This window comes from Chelonia mydas, chromosome 3, assembly GCF_015237465.2.
Source record: "Chelonia mydas isolate rCheMyd1 chromosome 3, rCheMyd1.pri.v2, whole genome shotgun sequence".
Classification (NCBI taxonomy): Eukaryota; Metazoa; Chordata; order Testudines; family Cheloniidae; genus Chelonia; species Chelonia mydas.
In genome coordinates, this window is record NC_057851.1 from 179,575,806 (window position 1) to 179,591,535 (window position 15,730).

The 15,730-nt window shown below is 44.3% G+C and overlaps 1 protein-coding gene across 6 annotated transcripts in view; it reads right to left on the reverse strand.

Annotated features, from left to right (window-relative positions):
- Window positions 1–15,730, reverse strand: part of PNPT1 (polyribonucleotide nucleotidyltransferase 1) — an 86,325-nt gene that overhangs the window by 23,363 nt on the left and 47,232 nt on the right. For 2 of the 6 annotated variants that reach the window (XR_005224916.2, XR_005224917.2), the window contains exon 29: window positions 4,649–4,755. The exons of 3 other annotated variants lie outside the window; for them this stretch is intronic. The gene's annotated coding sequence lies outside the window, so the exon portion shown is untranslated. Of the gene's footprint in view, window positions 1–4,648; window positions 4,756–11,356; window positions 13,711–15,730 lie in introns of those variants that run through there. One more of the 6 variants, XM_043543872.1, reaches the window with a different exon arrangement.

A 15,730-nucleotide genomic window follows, 5' to 3' on the forward strand; every position in this document is an offset into this window, starting at 1 on the left:
ATTTCTAAAAAGCAGCAGGGTTTGATCAAAAAAAGCAAAAATTTAATATCAGTACACCTATACCACTAATTTGGATTCAAATAGCCAAAGACTAGTTTACAAAATAAGCTAAATAAGGTGAAATTATCCCTACCTTCAGATGGAATAATAGATGTGCAACCACCTTTTCAAAAAGGGTGCCACTAGGGAGCTGGACAGATCCTGTACATGTATCCAAAATCATCTGCTAAATGTCAAGATTCTACTGCAGATATTAGTTTTCAAGAATAAGATATAAATTTGGGATACTGAAGAATTTAAGTTACATATAAATACTGGCAGCTTCAAACAGATATACAACTTCTCTCTTATTATACATGTTTCATGGACTTTTAAAGTCACCATTTTCCTCAAACCAGCCTGTTGAAATGAATTAACACAGAAATTTCACATTATATATCTGAAAATTTAATCTAGGCTCATGTTTGGAAATTTCAGGATTCTGAAATGAGCAAAATGGACCTTTTTTCTTCAAACTATTTTTGAATCTAATTATGTACAGAGAAGTTATGTATTTACCATAACTATGGTTGAAGGTCAATTTCTATTATAATTCTTTTTTACAGTTCATAACTTTGGTCAACAAATGCTTTGGGGGCTAAAATTTTTCAAGATTGCTTTTAGTTCAGAGGTAATTTTTCATGTGTGTGTAAAATGTGAACAAAATTTGTGTTGCAATTTAAGATGGAGCAGAATTTACACCTCACCCACACTTTCCCTATATATTTCAGCCAGAAATTTTGCATACACAACCCTTTTCAGTGATGCCCTTTCCTAGTTGCCCACCTTGGGAAGCACACCTAGCAGCTTACCATTGTTTGTGTCCAACCGACCAGGGCTGTCCTTAGGCATATGCAGCATATGCGGCTGCATACGGCACCTGAAAATTTGGGGGCACCACTGGGTCTCAGTGTCCACCCTCCCACCTCTTCCTATCCCTGTTCTGACCCATCCTGCAGGCTCCCACAGCTAGCTGCTGCAGCCTGGTGAGTCTTCCTTCAGAGGGTATCTAGTAACTTAAAAGTGAAAAAGCGTTCCAGGTTGCCAGACCTATTAGCACACTGAAAATATTAAAGAGCCATTCAAATGGTAATGAAGCCATTTAACAGGCATTTGCCAACCCCCAGGTATATACTGTCAGTTTCTGAATTTACTGACAAAAACAGTTGTGCATTACTGTAATATTTACTTAGAACATGTTAGTCTACAGGACCTTAGTTTAAAATTTGCTTTAAAAATATTTCATTAGTATGTTGGTGAAGATGATAAAATCACACCTCTAAAAAAAATCCTTGCATAGATTTTTAGATGCACAATCTGAGTATTCATCTTTAGCCTTAAATGCTTGGATCTTCAGACATATAATTTTTTAAATAAATCCTTCAAAGGATCACCATTATCTAAAATACACATTTTAATTTTAAATTACTATAGTACAAAAAACTTGCTTCTAAAGTCTTCCTGTCCATCCCTTTCTACCTTCACCCCGCTGTTGAAGAAAGCCCTTAAAGGGGCAACACCCCTTCCCTGCCAGACAGCTGGACAAACAAGTTCCCCTTTCTTTACTTCTGATAAACTAGTTTTAAGAGAAGCCTCTAGCAAAATCAGTACCTTAGTAAGATATAAAATCCTTTGTTATGCCTAAAATCTTTGGAAACATATTTTTTTAAAGTTGGTGAAATTTCATAAACATGTCTGTTGTTATGGAGATCACGCAAAGTAAATTAGTGTTCCCTTTTTCTAAAAGCAATGAACGTTGTTATGAACACACTAAACCTCTGTGACTGATTGATTTAAAATAATGTATTTGTTTCAGTGAGTTAAATATGTAGTAATCTGGAATGATTACTTTCTGAAGGTTTCAGAGTACATTTAAAATATAAAATCAGCTTAGAAATAGAGATTAAGAAAATGTGAAACAGAGAAGAGCTGCCTCATGTATTCCATAATGTTTGATGTTGTATTCAGCAAGACAGCTGATTTGCCCTTACTACAAAGTTTCTGCAAATAAATCTCTGACAAACTTCAGGGTATATCAAAAAACCTGTGACTGACATTTTTTATTCCCAAGTTTAGTGCTTTTAATTAGGTACCTTCTGCATGTCCAGTCCTCACCATCTGGCATGCAGTGGAAAACATGTTCCATTTGCAGAAATTACAGCAGAGTGTTTTTTTCAAATGTCATTTGCTTCATTTGGGTTCAGGGATTTGGCTGGAAGGAGGTGAGCACAGAGGGGGAGGGAAGAGAGGAGGGAGACAGTGGGGAGAGGGCAGGGCCTAGGTGGAGTATGGACAGGGCCACAGGCAGAAGAGGTGGGCTAGGGAGCTAGCCTCCTGAAGCGGCAGCTTCACCCACTGCCCATGACAGCAGGTAAAAGTGGGTTGCTCCCGCACACCCAGGTTGCGCTGCAGTCTCCTTAGGCAGGGGCTGTATTCACAGAGCCAAATGCACCAGCACCTCACATTCTGCATGAGGGAGAGAGTACGGGGGTCTCTACAAGGAATTGTGATTCTCCGACACGGTGAGGTGGGCCGGGCAACTTGGTATCCTTTGCTACCTCATCCCTCCTCCCCACCCCGGGGCTGCCATCGGGCATAGGGGCACCAGTTTAATACTACTGCGTAGGGTCCCCTAAATCCTAAGGACAGCCCTGCAACCAACCATGCCTTTATGCACACAGAGGTACTAGACACCTGCCTGGAGCAGGCAAGACTTATTGGCTCTCTTGGGTCTGTGGGGACAAGAGGCTGTGCAAGAAAGAACAGCTATGGAACAACCGTAGAAAGATGGATATCTATAAGCAAATTGCACACGGATGCAGGATGTATGACAGGGAACAGCAACAGTGAAAACAAAGGAATTTCACCAGGGATACCAAAAGGCTAGGGAAAGCAACAAGAAATCTGGTGTGCCCTCAGACCTGCCGCTTTTACAATGAACTGCATGACATCCTTGGCTTTGACCTCACCAGCACCTCACCGACTACTGTGGACACCTTATAGGAGCCTGAGAAGGAGAACCTTGCTGTGAACAACATGGAACAAGAGGGAGAGGTGGCAGAGGACTCCAACCATGACACAAGCTAGGGCCTGTTTGAAACTCTGCAGGAGTGTAGCCAGTCTCCCCAGGCAAGCACAGATTAGATTGCTGATGAAAGGGAAGAAGCTTGGATGAGTGTATACGAATTTGTGCTTACAATATTTTATTTGCTTTTCTCTCCTGCCCCGGCCATTTAAAAACAGTACCCGGACCATCCTCAAAGAGTTCCAGACAGAGGTATTGACTTTTCATTGTTTTACTGGTACATTGAGAGAATATAAAAAGTTAGGAAATATATTAAAAACAATTCCTGTACTTAGGCAGAAGTAGAACAAACAAAAGTAGAGTTGCTATCCGCTTTCAATTCCCTTGTTGGGCCAGACAGAGGGAGAACTGTGGAGCACCTTATTTGGGTGAGTAGGGATTTCCCTTTCATCCTCCTGAAAAATCTCAAACTTCTCTGGAAATACTCTGCAATCCTCTTCTGAAGATTTCTAGGGACGGCGACCTTATTTCTTCCTCCACATTACAATACTTTCCCAAACTCTGCAAACAGCTTGGCTGGCACCATCATAGCAAACAAGCCAGCAGCACATGAGCATTGGTGGCTTTGGGATGCTACTGGGAGCTGGGTTTTGTGCCCCTCAGAAGTGAAAAATCAGCCAAAATCACCACTGTCTATGAAAAATAATACCAATATATATTGCCTTGTGATGGGGGTGTCCCCACAAGACTGGAAGGGGTTAAGGCGGCCAGGTAGACCTATAAACTCCATAAGCTGCATCTCGAGGAAGAGCCGGAGAGCAGGAATTTGATAGAGAGCACATTCTAATAGGCAGGAAGACGTGTGGCCTATAATGCCAGGAAGCTGGCAACAGACAGGGGCAGCAGTCACTTCCTAGGAAGAGGGTTTGGACCTAGTACATCAAGACAAAAGGGGGAACCAGAAGAGTAGAAAGCAGTCCAGGGAAGGAGCAGTGAGTAAAGCCCAGAACTGCTACGTTGAAGATCCCTGGACTAGAACCCGGGATAGAGGGCAGGCCCGGGTTCCTTTATCTGCCACTGGGGAAGTGGCACTGGTGGGGCAATAAACTGGAAGACTACCTGGGTTACTGTGGGAGTGTCAGAGAATGTGAAGGACTGTATCCCTGAAGGGGGGCACACAGAGTGATCTGGTCAGAGGGCCAAGTCACGAAGAGGACACTGCAGTTCTTAGAGTGAGAATGGGGCTGAAGACCAGAGAGAGAGATGGAGTGATGGCATAAAACAGCAGGAAGGGGTGTCGACCTTGCAGAGCTAATCCCCATAATGCCCAGGAGGCGGCATCATACACGCAGTGATTGGAGCACCCTGTCACATGCCACTGCCCCATATCATGGAACTGGGGCTGGAATTCTATAGCTTCATGCAAAAGAAACCCTCACTCCCATCTTCCAGATCATGCTGCAATCACCATGGTTGGAGCTGTAGAGTGGTGCTATACCCCAGTGCTACAAAGCTGAAATGTCAATAAGCATTTCTTATTAAAAAGTATTTTTGGGAATAAGGGAAGGGTGTTTTGAAACTTACCTTTCCATGTCTGTTGTGACTATAAATCTAATGGCTTACCTGTCTGTTTTTATCAGCAGCTTCTGGACTGGTGGGGCCTTAGGTGCCCCCTCCGGGGCACAGAACACCTAATCATGAGGAAAAGGAAGACATGGTTGGTGAGATCTTACAAGCGAATGCTGCACTGGACCAGGAACAGACTGTTTGGAAGGCCAATATAACCAAGAGCATGGAGAAAAACAGAGGGACCAGCAAAAGGCACAGGGGTTCCAGCAGGACAAGGAGTGTGAAATGCACCAGAACGTAATTGGTCTTCTCAGGCAGCAAACCTAAATGATGCAGATCCTGGTTAACCTACAGGTCAAAAAAATCCTGGAATCAGCCTTTGCAGTCTGTGGAGAATTCCACAGTTGCAGCTCCCTACACTGTTCCATCCAGCATACTATGTAGCATCACAGACCACATCCTTACCCCTACCACTCTACTTCTCATCAAACAAAGCCACAGCTGCATATACACTGACCTGTGAAAAAAATCACAGATTGGCATCTGTAGCCACAATGGAGTACACTGAGCTACCTTTTTGTTTACACAAATAGACATTAATGTTTACTTCCTTTTCAATAGGAATTTTAAAAATTTCATCCTATTATGTTAAGTTGGTATAATATTGTATGTATTTATTTGCACTTTGATTTTGTGTACTAATTTTTGGATAATCAAAGTACCTTTATTAGTTCACAACAAATATTACAGAACACAATGTGGCAGTAAAGAAATCAAACAGAATTTATAAATGCAGGTGAAGCACCACAGAATTCAGATCATGAAAAACCCAGCCATATTTATAAATGTGCAGCAAGAACCATAGAATTCATAAGAACATAAGACCGGCCATATTGGCTCAGACCAAAGATCCATCAAGCCCAGTATCCAGTCCTCTGACAGTGGCCAATGGCAGGTGCCCCAAAGGGAATGAACAGACAGGTTATCATCAAGTGATCCACGCCCTGCCACCCAATCCCAGCTTCTGGCAAACAGAGGCTAGGGACACCATTCCTACCCATCCTGGCTAAAAGCCATTGATGGACCTATCTTCCATGAATCTATCTAGCTCCCTTTTGAATCCCGTTATAGTACTGGCCTTCACAACACCCTCTGGCAAGGAATTCCAGAGGTTGACAGTGCATTGTGTGAAAAAATACTACTTTCTTGTGTTTTATATCTGCTACCTGCTAATTTCATTTGGTGGCCCCTTTTTCTTGTATTATGAGAAGGAGTAAATAACACTTCCTTATTTACTTTCTCTATACCACTCATGATTTTATAGACCTCTATCATATCTCCCCTTAGTCGCCTCTTTTCCAAGCTGAAAAGTCCCAGTCTTATTAATCTCTTCTCATTCAGAGCCGTTCTATACCCCTAATAATTTTTGTTGCCTTTTCTGAACCTTTTCCAATTCCAATATATCTTTTTTGAGATGGGGTGACCACATCCGCACGCAGTATTCAAGGTACCATGGATTTATATAGAGGCAATATGATATTTTCTGTCTTATTATCTATCCTTTTCTTGATGATTCCCAACAGTCTGTTCGCTTTTTTGACTGCCGCTGCACATTGAGTGCACATAGTGGCAGGCAAAGCTACAGGCCCAGCAGTATTTATAATTTGCAGATGGCACAAAAGGATAGCAGAAGGCAAAAACCAAAATACACATGACTTAAGTTACACAAGACATACACTATCTCAAGCCATTAAGAGAGAACACTACTGTGGATGACTTTGAAAAACAACACTTGAACACATAGCCCCATATTGGGCTCTTTTAAATCAGGCTATTCAAACTCAGACAGCCGGCTCCACCTCCACCCTGATGGCAGCTTCCCCCCCCTTTTCCTCACAGAAATTATGCAGGACACAAAAGACAGCTATAATCATTGGGATATTTTTCTCACGGAGATTCAATCTAGTGAGTAAACCCTGACAGCGTCCCTTCAACCTACCAAAAGTACATTCAGCTGTCATTCTGCATTCAGGATCAGAACAGACACTTCCAAATTGCCAATGATAAGCCGCTGGTCAGGAAATAATGTCTCTGCTTGCAGCTTCTTGAACAGTCCTGCGTTCTTAAAGAAGAGAGCATCACACACCTTCTCTGACCAGTCGCATTGATATCAGTGAAGTATCCACCGGGATCCACCACTGGTTGCAGAACCATAGAAAAGTAGCCCTTTCTGTTGATGTACTCTGTGGCAAGGTGGGCTGGTGCCATCTATTGCCTATAGCACTTTGGGAACTACACTGCTATAAATCTATCCACTATTTCCTGCACCTTGCTCAAAGTCTCAGTCCTGAGCAGCAGGAGACAATTAATGGCCCTACACAATTGCATGACAAGGTCCCCCACTGTAGATTTTCCAACTGCAAAATAATTTCCCATTGACCGGTAGCAATCTTGCATTGCAAGCTTCCAGAGTGCAATTAACATTCGCTTCTCCACTGTCAATGCAGCTCTCATTCTGGTGCTCATGTGCTGGAGGGCTGGGGTGAGCCTGACACACAGATTCAGGAAAGTGGCCTTTTAACATCCAAAAGTTCTAAAGCCACTGCTCACTGTCCCAACCCCACACTGTAAGGCGAGCCAACCAGTCAGTGCTTGTTTCTCAGCCCCAGAAACATTCCACCTGCAACTGCTCCATGAACACTACAAGCAACCTGGAATTTTTCTCCCCTGTTATGTACCCAAGCAAACTGTCCTCAAAGATACCACAATGAGATGTCTTTCTCATTGTGATCCTGCGTATTGCAGTACTTCCTGAAGGTCTGCATATTCAGGAGAATCATGTGTCTTGTATTTGAAATGTTAATGAGAACAGTACTGAGCTCTATGGGCTCCATGCTTCCGTCAGATGGCAGAGAACAAAAAGTGTCAGAAGGGACTGTGCGATTTTTAAATAGCAATGCAAAACTTACGAGATGTGGAAGGTATCATGAGCTGGAGAAAACTGCATGCTGGTAACTTGGCCGCCAGCTCCCAGAAATCCCTGGGCAAATCGTTACTATCTCATAAAACATGTCCCAAAATGGATTGCAGCGGATGGTCCACCCATGGTCCACCACACTTTATATTGACACAAGCACTCCTGATGAGCAGATGCATTTTCTAGTGCAAGCAGCCAAGTATTCACCTGCCCCAGCAATATATAACCTTCAGTGGCTGAACGCCCATGTAACTTGAGTTAACTAAAGTTTATAGTGTAGACATGGCTGCAGTCTCTATCGACCAGGTTTTGTTTGTCAAAAAGTAGTTTATTTTCCCCCTAGAGTTAAAGTAGCCTTGTCATCTGGAAAGAAAGCTCTTCATGTCCTGGTGCTCTTGCAGGACGTATATGAAAAGGGCAGGTTAGCAATACTGTACACACACCACAGAGGTTGTACTTTTCTTTTGTTGGGGTTTTTTTGGGTAGCCAGCAATATACTGGAGGAAAGCTTACAAAAGCTCTTTATAAACATTTTACACCAAAATGAAGGGATGGTCGAGGCCAATCCCCACTACTGGCACAAATATTGCATTCCTCCAATGCAAAAAACAAAAAAATAAAACCCAACTACCCTTATGAAGAGTAAGTTTTTGTCTTTAGGATACATAAAGTGTCAGCTATTCACATAATAGTCTCAGAATAGATGCCGCTTACAAGGTCTTCACTCTCTCCTCCCTTCATCTCCCCATTTCAAATGGCAAACTGAACACTTCCATATAATCAATACATGCTACACCTAAAGTGTAAACATGCCCTTCTCTGGGCCTTTTCTATGCCTGTGTCTTGAAATGAGATGAGAAATAGAAAACAATATTCTTAAAGAGACCATACAATCAATGTATATAATTTCTCAATATAGACAATATTTTGTAAGGAAAAAAATAATCCACTTAAGGTCTGTAAGCATGATAACACAATTGCAAATACAATTTTTATTTTGTAAAACAAGTTATGTAACTGAACATTTAAATCTAGGGGGTAAATGTTTCCATACCAGATACCTTGTATCCTCTTCAATCCACAGCAAATTTTTGGCCAAATGGAAAAATTGTTACCTGACATCCTCTCTTAGATTGGCCTCTTCCCCCCAGTCAGAGACAATGGGCTGGACATTGATATTCCTGCAGATACCTGAGATTATTCAGAATTGTCTTAGGCCTGGTCTACGCTATGAGGTTAGGTCGAATTTAGGTCAAGTTTATAATGAATGCGTCTACACAACCAACCCCGTTCTGCTGACCTAAAGGGCTCTTAAAATCGACTGCTGTACTTCTCCCCGACAAGGGGAGTAGCGCTAAAATCGACTTTCCTGGGTTGAATTTGGGGTAGTGTAGACGCAGCGCTGTGCAATTTGATGGTATTGGCCTCCAGGAGCTATCCCAGAGTGCTCCAATGTGACTGCTCTGGACAGCACTTTCAACTCCAATGCATTAGCCAGGTACACAGGAAAAGCACCAGGAACTTTTGAATTTCATTTTGTTCGGTCAGCATGGCAAGCTCAGCAGAACAGGTGACCATGCAGTCCCCCCAGAATCGCAAACGAGCTCCAGCATGGAGCGAATGGGAGACACTGGATCTGACTGCAGTATGGGGAGAAGAATCTGTGCAGGCAGAACTCCGATCCAGCAGAAGAAATGCTGATATAGATGCCAAAATCACACAGGGCATGGTGGAGAAAGGCTACACCAGGGATGCACAGCAGTGCCATGTGAAAATTAAGGAGTTCAGGCAAGCCTACCAAAAGACAAAGGAGGCAAACGGTCACGCCAGGTCAGATCCCCAGACTTGCTGCTTCTATGATCAGCTGCCAGTACCCCAACACTCTCCGTGGACACCTGCAAGGTGGTAGCCTCACACAACACGCATGAGGATTTTGGGGATGAGGAAGAGGAGGAGGAGAATGTGTAGCAGGCAAGTGGAGAACCCGTTCTCCCCGGCAGCCAGGATCTTTTCCTCACCCTGGAGCCAATACCCTCCCAGTGCCTATTGTTCCCGGACCCTGAAGGCGGAGAAGGCACCTCTGGTGAGTGCACATGTGTAACGACACAGGGGTTAAAAGCAATTGTGTTTAATGTTTGATTTGCCCTACATAATTGGGATGCATTCGCGGCCAGTACAGCTACTGGAAAAGTCTATTAATGTGTCTGGGGATGGATCGGGAATCCTCCAGGGACATCTCCCTGAAGCTCTCCTGGAAGTACACTGAAACCCTTTGCAGAAGGTTTCTGGGGAGGGCTGCCTTATTTTGTCCTCCACAGGAGGACACTTTACCACACCAAGCTAGTAGCAAGTGGTCTGGAATCACTGCAGCACAAAGCGTGGCAGCATATGGTCCTGGGTTTTGGTCACATTCATGCAACATTCGGTCTTTATCTTTCTGTGTCAGCCTCAGGAGAGTGACATCATTCATGGTCACCTGGTTGAAACAGGGGATGTTTTGTAAGGGAACAGTAATCCCCTATTTGGTGATCCCCAACACATCAGACCCTGGGCATGCTAGGCTGTTTGTGCTTGGCCAAAAGGGATCATCCCAGAGAAGAGCCATGCTGGGGGGAAGGGGTGTGCTGCACATCCACCCCAAAACCGCAGCCCCTCCTTTTAAATGGCAAACACATCTGGCACTGGTTGCTATGGGAAAGGAGGGCGCTGCAATTTGAAACCATTCCCACATGTTATGAAAGCGGAAGAGGCCAACCCCATGTACCCTTTGGCTTACCATGGCTGCCTGGATACTGAATTCTGTTCCAGCCATGTGTGATGTGTCACCATACCAGCAGGCACTCAATATAAAAGGCAAAACGCGACCTTGTACCTAAAACACACGTGCTATCTGCTGTGAATTGTTTGATTCACTGTGAAAGAATCTCCCTTTTGTTCTCAGAAATGTGTCTTCTTAAAAGTTTACTCTCCCTTTTGCCCCGCTGCAGCTGCAAATGCTTCTATGCTCCCCACATCAACTCCGTCCTGAGGTTATCGCAGATTAGAAGGCGAAAAAAAAAGTACTTGCGATGACATTTTCAGAGATCATGCAGTCCTCCTGCACTCATAGGGAACAGCTGAATGCATGGAGGCATTCGGTGGCAGAGGCCAAGAAAGCATACAGTGAGTGTGATCGGAACACACAGGAGGAGATGCTGAGGCTATTGGGGGAACAAACGGACACGATGAGGCATCTGGTGGAGCTGCAGGAAAGGCAACTAGAGTACAGACCCCCGCTGCAGCCATTGTGTAACCGCCTGCCCTCCTCACCAAGTTCCATATCCTCCTCACCCAGACGCCCAAGAACGCAGGGGGAAGGAGGCTCCAGGCATCCAGCCACTCCACTCGAGGGGATGGCCCAAGCAACAGAAGGCTGTCATTCACAGAATCATAGAATCATAGAATATCAGGGTTGGAAGGGACCTCAGGAGGTCATCTAGTCCAACCCCCTGCTCAAAGCAGGGCCAATCCCCAATTTTTGCCCCACATCCCTAAATGGCCCCCTCAAGGATTGAACTCACAACCCTGGGTTTAACAGGCCAATGCTCAAACCACTGAGCTATCCCTCCACCCCCCCACTGAGCTATCCCTTCAAACAGCTTTGATTTGTAGTGTGGCCACAATAACCAATGTGGCCTTGTCCTTCCCTCCTCCCCTACCCCAACCCATTATCAAACCCTTTGTACACCTGGGCTACATTTTACTAGTCAGCATTGTCAGTGATCTCAAGGTTTTTTTTTAATAAATAAAGAATGAATGGATTCAGAACAATAGGGACTTTATTTCCTGTGCCAGCTGTGGTCGAAGGGGGGAGGGGGATTGGCTTACAGGGAAGTACATTCACCAAAGGGGGCGGCTTTGCATCAAGGACAAACAGACACAACTGTCACACCACCATAGCCTGGTCAGTCATGAAACTGTTTTTCAAAGCCTCTCTGATGTGCACCTCGGTGTGCTCTTTGAATTAGCTTGGTGTCTGGCTGTTCAAAATTGGCCACCAGGCGATCTGCTTCAACCTCCCACCCCGCCATAAACGTTTCCCCCTTACTCTCACAGATATTATGGAGCACACAGCAAGCAGCAATAACAATGGGAATATTGCTTTCGCTGAGGTCTAATCTATTCAGCAAACAGCGCCAGCGCCCTTTTAAAAGTCCAAAGGCACATTCTACCACCATTCTGCACTTGCTCAGCCTATAGTTGAACTGCTCCTTTCTGCTGTCCAGGCTGCCTGTGTACGGCTTCATGAGCCATGGGAGCAAGGGGTATGCTGGGTCCCCAAGAATAACTATTGGCATTTCAACATCCGCAACGGTAATTTTCTGATCTGGGAAGAAAGTTCCTTCTTTCCTCCTCTTTCCTCCTCTACAGCCTGGAGTTCCGAAAGATGCGAGCGTCATGCACCTTTCCCGATCATCCCACATTGATGTCGGTGAAATGGCCCTTGTGGTCCACCAGTGCTTTCAACACCATTGAGAAGTACTCCTTGCGGTTTATGTATTCTTTGGCAAAGTGGTCCGGTGCCAAGATAGGGATATGCGTTCCGTCTATTGCCTCACCACAGTTAAGGAACCCCATTGCAACAAAGCCATCCACTATGACCTACGCATTTCCCAGAAGGGTACTGACTGCCCTGGCTACTTGGATTACAGCAGCCCCCATGGTAGATTTGCCCACTCCAAATTGATTCTCAACTGACTGGTAGCAGTCAGGCGTTGCAAGCTTCCACAGGGCTATTGCCACTCACTTCTCAACAGTCAAGGCAGGTCTCATCTTGGTATTCCTGCGCTTCAGGGTGGGAGAAAGCAACTCACAAACTTCCATGAAAGTGGCCTTACACATACAAAAGTTTCTCAGCCACTGGGAATCATCCCACACCTGCAACACTGTGCGATCCAACCAGTCTTTGCTTGTTTGCCAGGCTCAGAATCGGCGTTCCACTGTATCAACATGCCCCAATGCTGCCATGATATCCCAATTGCCACATCCCGTGCTTTCAGGAACGTCTGTGTTCATGTCCTCCTCCCAATCTTCTTCATGCTGGTGGCTCCTAGCTAGGCTCTGCACATACTGCAGGATAATGCGCGAGGTGTTTACAATGCTCACAAAAGCAGTGTGCAGCTGAGCGGGCTCCATGCTTGCCGTGCTATGGTCTCTGCACAGATAACCCAGGAAAAAAGGCGCGAAATGATTGTTTGCCGTTGCTTTCAAAGAGGGAGGGAGGGGAGACTGACAACATGTACCCAAAACCACCCGCGACAATGTTTTCGCCCCTCAGGTATTGGGAGCTTAACCCAGAATTCCAGTGGGCAGCGGGGACTGTGGGATAGCTACCCACAGTGCATCACTCCGTGAGTTGATGCTAGCCATGGTATTGAGGACACACTCCACCGACCTAATGCACTTAGTGGGGACATGCACAATCGACTGTATAAAATCACTTACTAAAGATCGACTTCTATAAAATCGACCTAATTTCGTAGTGTAGACATGCCCTTATACCCCTCTGCCACCTGAGTCAGACAAGTACTCACAAAGCAGTATGGAAACACTTAAAGTTATATAGTCTCTTAAGAAATAAACAGTGATGTTTTCAACTGTTTTAGCTATATACAGTATCTGGAACCTCAAAATGCCATCATGAAGATAGTCGAAGGACTTCTCAGAAATGAACTCAGGTAACACGTTTTCCATTTTAGATTCTTTCCTCTTCCCGAGCCCGATTCCTTTGGCACAGAGCAAACAGTAAAAAAAAAAAATAATAATAAAAAAAAAATTAAGGGAGCAATAAGCAGGACAGACATAAGGTCCCATCCTCCCTTCCCTAAAATTAGAAGCATTGATCTATTTTGGGAACACTACTTAGAGTGCCTTCCTGCCAAAGGATGTTTCTGCAGACAAGCAAAGGTCAAGCCAGTGGTGCTTTATATATGTGTTGATGGATGAGCAGGTGGCAGTTTACTTAGACTTCCTCTGTGATGGCTGCCACCCTTTCTGTCCAAGAGATTCCCCAATGGAAAAAGGGTTGAGGGGGCTCTGATCCCTCCTGGAATAGGTTTATCTGCAAGGGAAAATGTTACAATGACACTTAGCAATGGAGGATTTGGATACTTTCAGGTACAGACATGAAGGAAGGAAAACTGTTTTCCTGAAGTGATCCTATTAACCTGTATTTTAACAGTTCTTCTCACATCCAGAAAGTGCCTCACATTCTCTTTTGGGTGTTGAGGCTTTGAGCAAACTTATGGGAGAATTATTTCCTGTGAAGTATGGAAATGAGAGTTAACTTTTGTTATAAATGACTGTAGTGTATGAAAAAAAACATCTTGTCCCTGTCAAACATGCAATAAAAAGCTGGGAACTTTTGAGAGCAGAGCTTTTGAGGAGACTTCTTGCCAGTGTATTACAACAAGAACGTATATAAATAAAGAGAAATAGATGTCATTGGTTGGAATAGATGAGTTGTGACAGCCTGCAGCACTGAGTGCTGACCACAGATAGAGAAGACCGGATTAAATTGTTGGTCCGGATAGATATACCGCCCTTAGAAGCCTCAACACCATGGGTGATCAACTAGACACTCAGATGATCCTTAGTTCATACATTTGGCTATATTAAAATGCATATTGTTCAAATGAGCTCACTTTACTAAGTGATCCAGATCTCTCTATCATACTGACTTATCTGCAATTATTTACCAGCACAGATTTTATTTTTTTTCAGGATCATTGACCAAGATATTGAATAGCATTAGGCCAAAAACAGATCACTGGAACACACCATTAGAAACACCTCCCATTGGATGATGATTCCCCATTTATGACTATCATTGAATTTTATCAGTTAGCCAGGTCATAATACACTTAAAGATTTTGCGTGCTGAAAAGATAAGTGAAGACTTCTTTGACAGATCTATTAGGGGATGTGGGGAAAGTCATAGAGAAGCTGATTGAGCCATTTTTGAGCCAGAGCATTTCTTCACAGTCATTTTTAGTCTGTATCCGTGGGGAAGAAAAGGTTCACCTTTGTTTTGTAACTTGATGTGAATGGTTCCACCTGAAGTTGACTTAGTTCCTTAGATAACAGCTGGAATATTTCCTGGTTCTGGGTTTTGTATCTGCTCATGGCTTAGCCAGTCTCTTTGCATTCGGTATCCCTTGTATATCGATTGTGCCAATATGACCTCTTGCTCAGGAGGTGATCTGCACCTCTTCAATATTTAGAATTAAATTAAGCAGGCCACACAAAGTTCATTCATGGACCCTGGTCTGCAGAGCCAACCTGACTGCTCTCGACTCTGGAAAGTGGATACTGTGAGCCCACTCTGACCTTGAACATATCCCCTGCATACTTTGGGTGCCCCAGCTGTGCGCTCAGTTGTGAAAAGATGAGATCTGTAATCATGACCGTGGGAGTTTGGATTGTGATGGAAAAATCCTACCATCATGGACTACCACTGGGATTCTGAACCTGTTCCACTGTTGGCAGAAAGCACTCTGAATTTTCTTTGCATCTTTTGCTGGGAATGGCTCCTGGCCTGTCAGAGCAATCTCCAAAGGGATGTGAAGGAGCCTGAAAAGTTAGAGAATGTCTATGCCTCACTGTCCTCCAAATTCCCTTGCCTGAAGACATCTGGAACCATCCACATGATAACTAGAATATTCTGCCTCCAGGCCTACTTCTGGAGTGCTTTCCTGTTTTCTAGTGGTTTTTTTCTCTGCCTTTTCAAGAGGCAGAGGATGGTCATCCCCAGAGGACTGGTTTTTTTCTGGTCTTATTCACTTTTGGATTTTAGCCTGCAGTTGAGGTGGAGATGAGTCTCATGATCTCTTTCACATATACAATTGGAGAGAATGATGGGATTCACTCACCACTTCAGCGCCTCCTGCTGGCTGTACTAGGGATTAGCTCTATTAGCCAGTGTGCCTTCTTCTGGTGATATCTTGCTGCTGTCACTTCTGCTCCAAACCAGTATAATTCCAAGGACCAGAATCCTCTTCAGGACAAATCTCTCCAGCTGTGCCACAGTCTATGCTTCCCTTTCTGGGGGAACTGCAGTCTGCTGACCAGCCACTTCCCAC